Consider the following 13,442-nt stretch of genomic DNA (forward strand, 5'->3'; position numbering starts at 1 on the left):
AAAAAAACATGGTGGCAAAAAGTGGATCTTTTGAAAAATTAACCCCTAAAAGATGTCACCTATAGTATGCAGTCAAAAGATTTGGCCAAGAGAAATCATATTGCCTATTTCAAAAATGTCTTTAGCACATGTCTGTATATTTTTTCCTTACATCTTCCATTCAGGCCATTCCAAGTAAATTCTGTAAAGTGGTGGGCCATAGGCCCACATACTGTGTAAATAAGTGACACGTAGACTTAGGTATAGTACTTGTAACTGGCTACGAGCATATGCACTCAGGCTCTTTTATTGGCGGGGTCACCTGACCAGTGACGCCTATTTTGGAAGGGTGTGGGGTGGGTGTAAAAGCCAGCCCTCTGTGAGTGGCTTGTAAAAACACTGGAATGTGTCCAGCAGGACACAACATTCCTCCCAAATTTTATTACAAACAAAACAAGTCCAACCTGTGGGAAGGAATCAAAAACAATTACAAAAACACTTGGTCTCACTGCTTCGAGAGGCATTCCACAGGACAGCAGTGGAAAGGTGCAGCTGGAAGCACCTGGGCATCTCCTCAATCTTCTATAATTTAACCAGGTAAGAGTAGCGGACCGTGGTGGGAGTGCTGGCGGGCGGTGACATGGGGAGGGGCAGGGTGGGTGGTAGTAAACTACGCATTACTGCTGATTAGAGGTAAGTAAACATATAAATAAATAAAACAAATGTTGTTGCGCGCGCTGCATCGCCAAATGCGATGCAGCGCCCAATGATATTTGTTTTATAGTTCACTTACCTCTAATCGCCTGTAATCCGTAGTTTACTACCCCTCACCCTGACCCCTCGGCCCCACGGCAGCACCCGGCAGCACTCCCACCACAAGCCGCTACTACCAGGTACCTCTGGAAACAAACATTGCTGGCGAAGTCCGGATCCCACTGCATCACGTAAGTTGGGTGACAGTTCACCCATTGTGATGTTGATCAGTCCAGTGTGCTCTTGCTGTGATGCAGTTGGTGTTTTACAGCTCAAACTTGGTGCATCAGGAGCGTCAGTGGAGTCCATTGCGAATGTTCGACAATGGTATTGCTTGATCCTCTGAACACAGTTTTGGCCTGCTGTGACCTGTTGAAGTCTCTGTTACATGGCCTGGCTACCTCCTGGAATCTATCAGTGGAGCAAAGGCAAATCCATCTCTTGCACTTGGGGGAGGCCCTTTGATTGGGTGGGCAAGGTACTGCCTGTGAGCTGTACTGGAGCTGCCTATGTGCTTGCATCTAGCCAGCCTCAAGACTACCTCAGAGCCACTACAAAGTTCCATGTGTAACCTCGGAGGTGGATGTGTCCCAGTCGGAACATGATCTTGCTGCCAGGATCAGGATGCAAGTCAGGTCAGTAGGTAGTCACTGGTTCTTCAGATCGTCACTGGTGCTTCTTGTCAGTTGGTATGACAATGGTGCAGGACGCCGGTCTGGTTATTTGATGCACCAGCAGGGGTGGGGATGCACACGGCAATGATGGCGTGGCTGCCATTAGACGACCTGTATGACAGGTGGTGATAAATTACATGGACATTTATACAAAAAGGTAGTAGTGTTCCCAGCTTTTGAAAGAACCGCACATCAAACAAGCAGACAAATGTCAAAAAATCAAGTAAGAGGCGTATGTAATAAGAAGTAGATGTAAATACAGCAGGGTGCATGGTAAGCCGTGAACACTTACTACCCAAAAGTGCCATAAGCAGATTGAGACAACAAACTGCTGGGAAATTAACAAGAAAATCAACTAATAGAGCACACCCATACACAGTAAAGTAGGTCCTATGCACAACCCAATTTTCAAGGACCAATGTCACTATAATAGATGATTTATCTAAAGTCCTCATATAATGCAAGATATCCAAAATTTCCAAATGTTGAAGTGAACAGTCCACAAAGCTCCAATGTGTGATGTTACTTTTATTGTTCTTCAGCACATAATCGATATAGATAACAGCCAACACGTGTTTCGTCTGTACCAAGTGAGTACAATGACTTTCTCAAGGCTGTAGAAAAATGAAATATAAAAAATGTATACAAATAAAATAATTATATGTACAGACCAATGAACTGCTAATACAAGAGTGATTACAGCAAATGATCCAGACAAAAAAGAATTATGTGCAAAAAAATATGTATATCAATCAATCAAAAAGTCTTTATTTCGATTGTATAAAATCATAAAAGTACATATAAAACAATTCATTTAAGAACATATACAGTTAATAAAATATACCATACTAGTAAAAAAAGAAGATGGCATACAGTTTAGTCGACTAACAAGGGCCTTTTTAAGACAATCAATCAGGCTATATTGTTGCTTAATAGTTTCGTACGAATTAGCCACATCGCAAACAAGAACTTGGAAATTGCTATCACAACAAGTGGACTTTGGTCACTTCGCAGGATCCTGAAAAAATCCAGGTAGCTTCTAATACCCAGGTTTAGGCATAGCTGGATAATCCATTTTTTCCGGATACCAGCATATGCGGGGCAAAAGAGCACAACGTGTATCAAGGTTTCCTTTTCAGATGAGCAGCCCGGACAACTATGCTCGAGGGCACCCACCCATTTATCAGTGAAAGAATAGAGGGGGAGTGTCCCGTATCTGAACTGTAGAAACAGCTTCTTTGCAAAAGTGGGCTGAATAACGTCGAGGTCAGGTACAAAGGCGTAGTGACATTTAACATCTAAAAAGATATCAGTCAGGCTAGAAGGCTTGACTACACTATAAGCTTTTGTTAGAAAGTAATCTTTAAGAGTGATGGCAAGGTTTTTTTTGGAAATGCCTAAAGTAGAAATCTCTGGGTTAGTCCAGAGGTGGGCAAGACCAATGTTGGTTAATGTCTGCCTAACATACTGGAGCCAAGGAATCTTGTCGGCCCCTAGTAAGCTCAAGATTACTTTCAATTCGTCTCTGTAACATGCCAACTCCGGTGTACTCCACAATCTTTTCCAGTACATCACCGGGCGAGAGGCAATGACCTCTAAAATAGGACGGATGTTAAGATCCAGCCTCAATGGCATAAGCGGGGTATTAATTGGAAGTGATAGAAGTTTCCTCAAGAAATTATTTTCAGTGATAGATAAGTCCTTGGGATTAGTGTGTCTCCATAATTCCGCCCCATACAATGTGGAAGATCTAGATTGGACACGGTAAATTTCTAGTGGTGCACTTATAATTTTTAAACAGCATTTTTTGTGGACTTTGAGGATGCCCCCCACAGCCTGGTTGAGTTTTAAATTGGCTTTGCTAATTTGAGGGCACCAGCCCATTTTGTCATTTAGGGTCAGGCCTAGGTACTCGAATACAGAGACCCGATCCAAGGCAACTCCTTCCATTTTGGGATGTGGGTAATTGGAGGATTTTACATTGAAGGCCATATATTTAGTTTTGCCTATGTTGACCACCAGGTTCCTTTTTTTACAAAAGGTGGTGAACTGATCTAGCACCCGCTGCATGCCCATTGGGGACTTGGACAGCAGCAGGGTGTCGTCAGCAAACATAAGGGCAGGGAATTTTCTGGAGGCCAATTTTGGCGCATCTATGTCAGTGGCATCAAGGAGGTCAGCAATAAGGCCATTAAGGAATAAAGAAAACAGGGTTGGGACAAGAACACAGCCCTGCCGAACTCCCTTTGCAACAGGGAATGGGCCGGTCAGATTGCCATGTTTTCCATAACGAACTCTAGCGTAGGTCCCGTCGTGAAGAGTCTTCAGTTGGTAACATAAATATGGCGGGACGCCCATGCCCAGCAATATATGCCATAGCTGATTACGATCCACCATGTCAAATGCGGATTTCAAATCCACAAAAGTCATGTATAGGCTGCCCCCATCTAGTATAACATGCTTCCAGTGGAGCATCTGGAGCCTGAATAGTTGGTCCATAGTGGACGTTTTGGACCTGAATCCAGCTTGTAGAGGGGTTAGTGTATTATTCTCTTCAATCCAACTCTGTAGGCGTTGGAGGAGAAGCCTAGAGTAGATTTTTTGACTCACATCTATTAGGCTTATGGGCCTATAGTTGCCTGGATCAAGGGGGGATCCCTTTTTAAAGATGGGAATGATTTCCGCACCCTTCCAGGTTGGCGGTACAGGTGAGCCTTGTAAGATGGCATTGAAAAGGATTTGAAAGTAGGGTGCCCAGATCTTAGGTTCGTCTTTATACAGGTCCCCTGGAATACGATCTAACCCCGGAGCTTTATTAGCTTGGAGCTGGTGCAATGCCAAATCTACATCTGATAGGGTCCAGGGGGGGGCAAGCCAGGAAGGATCCTTGACCATTAGGATAGCTGGGGGATCGATACACCTACTTGTATCAATCGAGTAGAGATTTTCAAAGTGAGAAGCCCAAGCGTCTTCAGAAACGTTTGGGTCGATCAGGGTGTTGCCCTCAGACTTCCCAGAGTGGACAAGATTCCAGAATGTTCTTGGATCTTTTGCTACGAGTGCTAGTCTTAAAGCAGCCCATCTTTTCTCTTCCCACTCAGACTTAGCAATAAAAATTAACTTTTTGTAAGATCGCCTGGCTTCCCTGATTGATAGGGGATTACCTCCTCTAATAGCATAGAGTAGATCGTGTTTGGCTAGCCTGCATTTCTTGGTGAACCAAGAATTAGGGTTGACCGGCTTCTTTGTATTTTGTGAGCCGGATATATAAAAGGAACCACATAATGTGTCAACTAGGTCTTGATGAATTTTAGCCATGTCCAAAGTTGCGTAGACAGGACTAGGATTAGCCTCTTCATTAAACACCTTAACAAATAGGGGAAGTATTTGAGAGTACATACTGGCTATTGCCGTTTCAGACTGATTTATAGTTTGCCAGCGAATCCTCTTCCCCCCTTGGATGATTCTTAAATTACCTACTGGGGGAGTAGGTGTAGCTAACCCTGTGTTCAATAGGTAAAGGTTTAAGGCAACTATCAGGGAGTCATGGTCACTTTCAGTACGTCTGATTATTTTAAAATCCAAGACATTGGGCCATAAGTCTAGGCTCACCAGAACATAGTCAATCACAGATTCGTGACCCATTCCCCTGTATGTTGGCTGTCCCGGAATATCTCCGTTAAGACGCCCGTTACATGCTCTCATGGAGAAGGCATAGGTAAGGGAGGTAAGTTGAAGGACCTTCGGTGTCCAATGTTTGACTGGGTACATACTTAAGGGAGGAATAAGTCTGGCCTCATCCTCTTCCAGTGTAAGGGAGATCACTCCAGACAAAGGCTCAAAGTGACAATTAAAATCCCCTCCAATCAACACTACCTCGTCTGGAAGTGATTCCAAAAGTGATGACAAGGAGTCTAGGGTGGGGGAACGACCACCTCCTCGGGTATAACGGGAATAAATGTTAATAAGTGCAATCTTGGGAGTCTTTTTATGTGACAAAAGAATGCATAATATATCGAGGCTTGCCGTATCGACCCGCTTGATGTTAAAACCAAGATGTACAGCCACCCAGACACACAAACCCCCCGAAGGCCTCCCTCTATGACCTTTTACAGCGGGATGCATAAATGTAATGTAACCCGATCGATGTATGGGTTCGGTTGACCAGGTTTCCTGAAAAAGACAAATCCCGAAAGGGTCAATAAAGGTGCACCAATCTGGGTTGGCAATGTTTGGGGCAAGGCCCGCAATGTTCCAATTAAGAACTTTAAGCTGACTTTCAGTGTTTGGGGGAGTTTCTACAAAATTAGGATAGACAGGTGGTGGGACAACGGATTGGGTCCCGGAAACACCCCTCAAAGCCGGGTATTCAATGTGAGCATCCCTCGTAGAAGCGACGGGAATGGAAGGAATGGCTTCAGCTACTGGGGAAGTAGGGCCCTCGGTAGTCAACACCAGCAATTCGCCAAGATCACTCTTGGCGTCGGGATTGTCAGTGGTACGGGTATGGGGAGGAATGCAGTTCGCTTGGAGCTCCAGTCATTCTACATCGTCCAACAGGCTAAACCTATTAGAAGTAGGAATGGCTGGGGCTTTGTTGATAAGATACCTACTCCGCAAGCCATCCTTGGGAAACTCCCAGGGGGCAATTTGTGGGGGTGGAAAAAGAGGTCTGGGACATAGGGGGGGGGGGTTTAATGGGCGGGGGATAAAAATAACCAAGAGGGAGTGTTTTGATGTTGGAAAAAACATTATCGAAAGCAGGACTTCAAATGTGGTCTACCACCTCAGGGTTTTGGAAGTTGACAATAACACAATCGCCTCCTACATTTTTTCGTATGTGACCCACCCCACCAACTCTTCTAACAAATAGGATAGAGGATCGTATATTTGATGGCAGTGGTCTATAGGTGTTCAGCCAGAACATTACTTTATTTTTAAGTTCATGGAAAGATTCTGGTCTCTAGGAGGTCAATTTAGGAACATTTGTTAGAATGACCACATAAGGTACGCTTTCGGGAGGGAGATCTATACATGGGGGATCCAACAAGTGGGATACCTTGGAAGGAATTTCAGGGCAATGATTGGTTATTGAAAGGATGCTATCAGGGAAGTTATTAGCGGGGGGGTTAGTTGAGAGAGACCCTCGTCTAGGACTCTGACGATGATTAGATGCAGCACCCTGTTGTTGAGTCGACAGGGTGTTGATTGGAACTTGTACAGCTGAAGGGATTTCAGAAATATCAGGGTGGTTTAGGGGTGGGGGTGGAAGTGATGGGGAAGATTGTATGTTTTCATCAATTTTAACCAAGACAGACTCCAAGGTAGTGAGCCTGTTTTCTATGGCAGTTAGTCTATGATCAAGAGGTCGAATGGCTAACTCTAGTATAGAAGACATTTTCCCTAGTAGCGTGTCCAAATCAAATGGTGGTGTTACTACAACAGGAGGGGAACACTCTAAACGAATTGGACTGGTGGTAAGTGTAGATACAGTCACGGGAGTGTCCAAGATATCAGGATTTCGTTTCTGCAGTTTGTTCCTCCTACATTTAGGTGATAACCCAGTTCGTTTCCTTTTGGGGATGGTGCCAACTTCCCGAGTTGGGGTTACAGGCTTATTAGAGGGACCCAAGACAAGGGCAGGGACGTTGGATGCCGTGTCCATTGATGGGACAGTAGAAGCAATATTAGGAATTGGTGGACATGGATGGCCTATATCATTGGACATGGTCGCCGTAGTGTCAAAGGAGGTAACAGGAGAACGACAGGAAGCAATAGTACCCAAAGAGGAGCGTTTTGAAGCTAGGGGTTCCATAGACAGCCTGCGCTCAGTTATAGCAATTTCATGCTCTAGTATGGAAGATGCTCTTACGATGAATTTGTCCAACGAGCTAGCAACATGGTCAATGGGGCTAGGTTTTAACACCCGTTTGTTTACCATATTTACCCGGGGTTCTAATCAGCCTCAATGTGTTCACTGAACCCGAACAACCAAGGGGTGTGGCCGGCCCGGACTCTCTCGGACACGAACGGGCACAAACGGGCCCGCCCTTGGCCCGGGCTTCGCCCGCACTGCGATCCGCGCTGCGGAAATACGTGGACGGAAATAAAAGGGGAAAGGGGGCGGGGCGTTGGGAAGAGGAACAGGTGAGCAGTGTTAGCGGAGCGCAATGCTCCGTGGTCCTCGCAGTCCCGTGGGTTTGAAGATCTGAGGCCAGCCCCCAAAAGCAGCGTAGCGTCCTGGAAACACAGGGAGCGTCGAAGAAACCCAGACAGAAGTGCACCAACCAAGATTTTATAGTGCTGGAGCCTACGAGCGGCCCCCGCGCAGCGGGGGCCGCGAGGCGCGGCGTTTGAGGAGGAACCAGCGGGAAGAGGAACAGGTGAGCAGTGTTAGCGGAGCGCAATGCTCCGTGGTCCTCGCAGTCCCGTGGGTTTGAAGATCTGAGGCCAGCCCCCAAAAGCAGCGTAGCGTCCTGGAAACACAGGGAGCGTCGAAGAAACCCCTATAGCGTGCAGGCTGTTTCGTCAATGCGGGGATACTTCTTTGGTTTAAGCAGATTGAGACAACAAACTGCTGGGAAATTAACAAGAAAATCAACTAATAGAGCACACCCATACACAGTAAAGTAGGTCCTATGCACAACCCAATTTTCAAGGACCAATGTCACTATAATAGATGATTTATCTAAAGTCCTCATATAATGCAAGATATCCAAAATTTCCAAATGTTGAAGTGAACAGTCCACAAAGCTCCAATGTGTGATGTTACTTTTATTGTTCTTAAGCACATAATCGATATAGATAACAGCCAACACGTGTTTCGTCTGTACCAAGTGAGTACAATGACTTTCTCAAGGCTGTAGAAAAATGAAATATAAAAAATGTATACAAATAAAATAATTATATGTACAGACCAATGAACTGCTAATACAAGAGTGATTACAGCAAATGATCCAGACAAAAAAGAATTATGTGCAAAAAAATATATATATATATTTTTTTTTTTTACATTCAGGCAACAACAAACATCGTGCCATTAGTAAATGTGTTTCAGTCGAGGAAGAGAAGTGCATAAGTTTATCTTAAATTAAAAGAAGAGGAGAAGAACACCAAGAATGAAACCCATAATGAAAAAAGTTAAAGAGAAAAGTGCAAAAGTATACGTGTTCCTAGACACGGAATCAAGTGCTATTAGTTTGATAATAAAGACTGAGCTACTTAGGCAAAGATAGAGAATTGAAAAGTTAAAAATAAAATAAATACAGAGCCCAGAAAATATAATAAATCTGAAAGAAGCTATAACGACCAGTTAAAGTGTTGATAAGAACCTAATTCCTTACAAATTGAAATTTATAACTGTGCCCGACTTATAATCGGTTTCCAAACACCAAAAAAGCAAGTTAAAAGCCAGAGTTATAGGACATTCATAAGATATCATTAACTATGGAGAAACCCGACAAGAAGGGTATTTGTGTAGAGGAACCCACCAAATAATTAGTATAAGACGATGTCAACATGTTTTTCCAATAGGTGTAGCCGATGAGCTGTAAAATCCACGAACAATCCCCAACTTATGTATACTCCGTTCAGGTAAGTCTATTATAGAAGATATAAAATATATAAATATAGACCATGATCTATGTCCAGTTGGAGCCCAATTGTTCACCTGTATAGATAGTCTATATTGCACAATTGTAATAAAACGATCAATCATTAACAATAAAAAACTAATTTAAAGAGATAGTACCTTGAGACCCAACACCGGTTTAAACAAAATAACCATATGTGTAGTGCGTAAACAGACCTGCATTGCAGATACGCATCAGGTATTAGGTCTATAAAGAAAGGATAAAACAACCCAAGTTCTAAAGGAATTAACAACTATTCTTAAGAAAATAATGCATGATTATATTGCGATGTTAAAAAACTCACCCTCACAATCAATCGAGCAATCAGTGTATTCCACACTATAATGAGTGTTCTAATGTAAATCCTTGAACATAAAGTCAATTTTAGAAACCTGTAAAAAAGTGAGAGGAAAAAGGAGAAGGCAACATTTGCCAATGTGTCCAATAACCATATCGTGTAGCATGAGAGCAATGTGAAACATCGCAACAATAGGCCGAGTACATGTCGATATATTAGAGAAACTCGACGTCATAAAAGAGTTATGTTGCGAGCCCCCCCCCCCCAAATATTCAATATTGTTAGTGGCAAGTAGCCAAACTAACCATGCTAGTAAACACCCCTTAGGTATATAATCTAGCAGGTATATATCTTTCCAAAATTATGAAAAGAGTAATCAGATGCGCTAAGCGCGGCTCATGCTAAACCTAAGTAAAAAGAAAAAAGAATTAACTTGGCAATGCTGACGAAATACTGATGAATTCAGTGCCGGACTCACCTCCTGAAGCACTGTCAATCCTAATGGCAACAGGAGGTCATATCACAATAAGCAAACACAGCGCACAGTGTAACTTTCTGCAAGGTCACAAGAAAATCCAAATAAGCAACAAACCCCATTTAAAAAAAAAAGGGCAAATAAGACGTGTAATAAAAAGGATAATGTCTAACACCACGCTTACCGTACCCCTGAGCAGGTATACAGAGATCAATCACCACGCATGATAACGCCGAATGGAAAAAATCCACCAACTCGCCACCACGGAAATAGACGAATGTGATTAGGATTTCACAAACGTCATAGAGTCACATGACCGCGAGCGAATCTGATGGAAAGGAATGTGTAAAAACACGGGCACCATATTAAAACATTCAAATATAACGAAGCTGCCATAATAGTATTCGAGTGTGTATATGAAAAAGAGAGGGGGGTTTTACTGCAACAATCGTAATTGGCAAGATATGTTGGAGCCAGAGTGTGTCAAACAAAACCACATTAGTTAAGCATGATAAGATTGATCATTTGCTCAACAATATAAAAAAAGAAAATTAATAAACGTCTATAAGATATGTAGCATGTCAGGCCATTCCTTTTAAAATAATTGTGACTCACAATATATAAACGCTGAAGGATGTGATGGTAATTCGTACCCTTCCTGGAGTAGCATAACACAGACTTAGCGGTATAGATAGATATTAAATAACATTCAAGAATATTAGTAGTGAATATCAACATCATAGATCAAAAGTGCTCCAATGATGTTAGTGTAAGATAAGGTAGAAGCCAAAAGAATATTCCATCCCAAATGCAGTGATGCATATGAGATATGTATATGGTTGTAATCAGCATGCATGAAAAAACAACAACACAGGCACTGAAATAGATCATAGGATATGACAAAGTAAATGCCTGACTAGTGTAGTAGACGATTTGCGAGCCGGACACTCTGGCTCGCACAGGCTGTCCGACGCGTGCATTGTACTGGCTCGGTCTTGAATCGCATCCATTGCACGCCACTGTTAGCTTCCGACCGAGACTTACGGAGCGGTTCGGACATGGAAACAAATCGGTCGGTGAATGTCATGTAGCTAGCAACGTACTTGCTCGCTCGTACAGCTGTACGAGTCGGGCGGAAAACATGCGTACGGCGTGTAGTTTTGTCGGCCGGATCGCGTTCGGTGTCCTTCCAACCCGGATCGGAATCGGCCCCTCAGGGTGCGATTATGGGGGCCATTGCCAGCTTTCCTTCATGCTGGGCGGCAGGGTTTCTTGCAAGTTACTATTGTAGGGTGCAGTGTAGCAAAGCATCCACTAGGTGGTGCCAACATCCACCTCTCCACTCAGGTTGCAGCAGTCAGTCTCCGCTTCACACCAGTAGACTCACTGCACTTAGGATGACTGTGGTCCCTTCATTTGTAAATCATTCTTGCCAGGTGGGTGTTGTATAAAAAGTAGTTGCTAGGTGCTGCTACAATCATTTCAGGAGGCCACAGCAGCAGTTTCCCTGATGCTGCAGTCATTGTGTGACTCACGCAGATACAGTCAATCTTCAGGTGCAGGTTTTACAGAATGCACAGGCATAAGCGAAGAAGTTAGAGCCCATTGCATTGCAACCCACGTTCTCTGTTTAGGTGCAGTACTGCAACTACCGGCTCAATGGCACTGCTTTCACTGCAGGAGGCCACGGCAGCAGCTTTCCTTGTGCTGCCGGCCTTTAGCTTGTGTAACCCCAGAATGATTACAGCAGGAGCGAGGCCAGTCCCACGGCGAGCAGATTGCTGCAACCATCAAAATCCTGGTAATGCTGTCACGCTTGAACAGCAGCCCTCAGTGTGCTTCACGGTTCAGGCACAGGGGCATTATGTAGTGTGCTTTATTTAATTATCTACATGGCCACCGCATGGCACAGCAAACTGCCACTCAGTCAGTCCTGACTACACCGTCCCCTCCTCAGCAGCCTCTCTATTTTTTTTGCAGTTTTTTTATAGCATGAACTCGACTGAAGCTATCAGAGCGCTTTACATGAGCACCAGTTGCATTACAGATGGACACATTCATTTTATAGGCACAGGGAGATTAAGTGATTTGCCCAGAATCACAGGATGTTTTAGCCTCCCGCCAGATTCGGACCTGGTTCCCCAGCTTCAAAGTGGGACGTTATAGCCATTAAGCCACATGCTCTTTTTTTTACCCTACGGGCTGCATGGGGGCAGGCGCTACAGACAGGGCACCCTCAGATGCATGGTTGCAGGACACCACAGGCCCATGATTACTGCAAGGCATCAGACCTGTTCATACAAGCTTGGCTTCACTGTCGTCGCTGGTGCTATCCCCTCACGGCACTCCTCCTCCAGGCAACAAGACTACAGGTGGCATACAGCCACCACCTCCAGACTCAACAGTCATGCACCAGAGGGTGCTGCTCCCTCCTTCCTCCCCTGGATGGCTCCTTGGGCCGCTGACTGTTGCTCCAGCAGGTTGCGGGCCCGTTGAGGATAGAATTGGTTGGGGCAGCATGGGCAGCCCTTTCTTCTGTTTAGATGTGCCCACTCTTCTCATGGAACGGTGCTTCACCCAAGTGTTATATTCCATATAGGTACCTTATATAGGCGCAGGTAAACATCACAACCTTTTACCTATATTCTTCACTAGATTACATACATAATGGTTCTTAGGCACTAACCTTTTACTTTGATACAACACTGCATTCAGAACGCAGGTTTTTCCCTGGTTCAATACTCATACATTATGCACGAGGCTTCTTGGAATCACAGCAGGACTCAGAGTAGGACGAACATCTCCTGCATAATATCTATGTTAAAGTTCAAGCCCGACGTCATCCTTTAGGCCAAAACAGTAACACAGCAAGGTAGGACCCCTTGGGAGACCTGTGGGTATATATACATCATGACTTGCTTAGAGAAACAGAGGAGACCGTGACTTCCCGGCTGACACACTGACCAGAGACGCTGAGGTTCCTGCATGCAGATGCTCTAGCTAGCAGTGGTCTAACATCCTTAGCGGGGTATCCAACTCGAGACCAGGACAGGGTCCCACATTCTCTAATTTTCATGTAATGGGGTGGACTAGATCCTAGAGGGATTCTTGGCATAACACCTACACAGATGCTAGGTACATTTAGGAACATCTAGTTAGGGAGACATCATAGGAGTATGCACTATTTTATCATGTGTATTATGTACTTGTATATATTCATGATTACTTCAAGATGGTAGAACTGTACCATCCTTTTACTTTCATAGTACTGATAACCATATATCTATGCTACTGTCTGATGGTTGTTACAGCTCATATATTCTACACTAGAATAACAATTGTTCAATAAATACTTATTGAAACACCCAGACTGTTTATTTTGTGTATTTCTGAGACAAACTAAGTGAGCCCGAGTGACTGAGCGAAAATTAGTATATTGTTTTCACGATCCTGGGGGATGAGGGTTGTCTTGTTCTGAGGTTGCCAGAAACTATTCTCTCCCCGATCAGAGGAGATTCTAGTGGTGCTGTGAGCTAGCTAATGTAAACAGGCTAACATATCTGGTGGGGGTGCTAGGAACCAGTCTGCCACCAAACCCACAGTTTGTATGTGTAGTCTTTTTTCTGCCCACA

General features: G+C 44.1%; 1 long non-coding RNA gene across 1 annotated transcript in view; it reads right to left on the reverse strand.

Annotated features, from left to right (window-relative positions):
• The window catches only part of LOC146817179 (uncharacterized), an 85,318-nt gene extending 75,249 nt beyond the window's left edge, over positions 1-10,069 (reverse strand). The window contains exon 1 of the long non-coding RNA XR_014962499.1: positions 10,000-10,069. This is a non-coding gene — a long non-coding RNA (uncharacterized LOC146817179). The remainder of the gene's footprint in view (positions 1-9,999) is intronic.
• Positions 10,070-13,442: the final 3,373 nt, after the last annotated feature.

This window comes from Triturus cristatus, chromosome 6 (genome assembly GCF_964204655.1).
Source record: "Triturus cristatus chromosome 6, aTriCri1.1, whole genome shotgun sequence".
NCBI classification, from domain to species: Eukaryota; Metazoa; Chordata; class Amphibia; order Caudata; family Salamandridae; genus Triturus; species Triturus cristatus.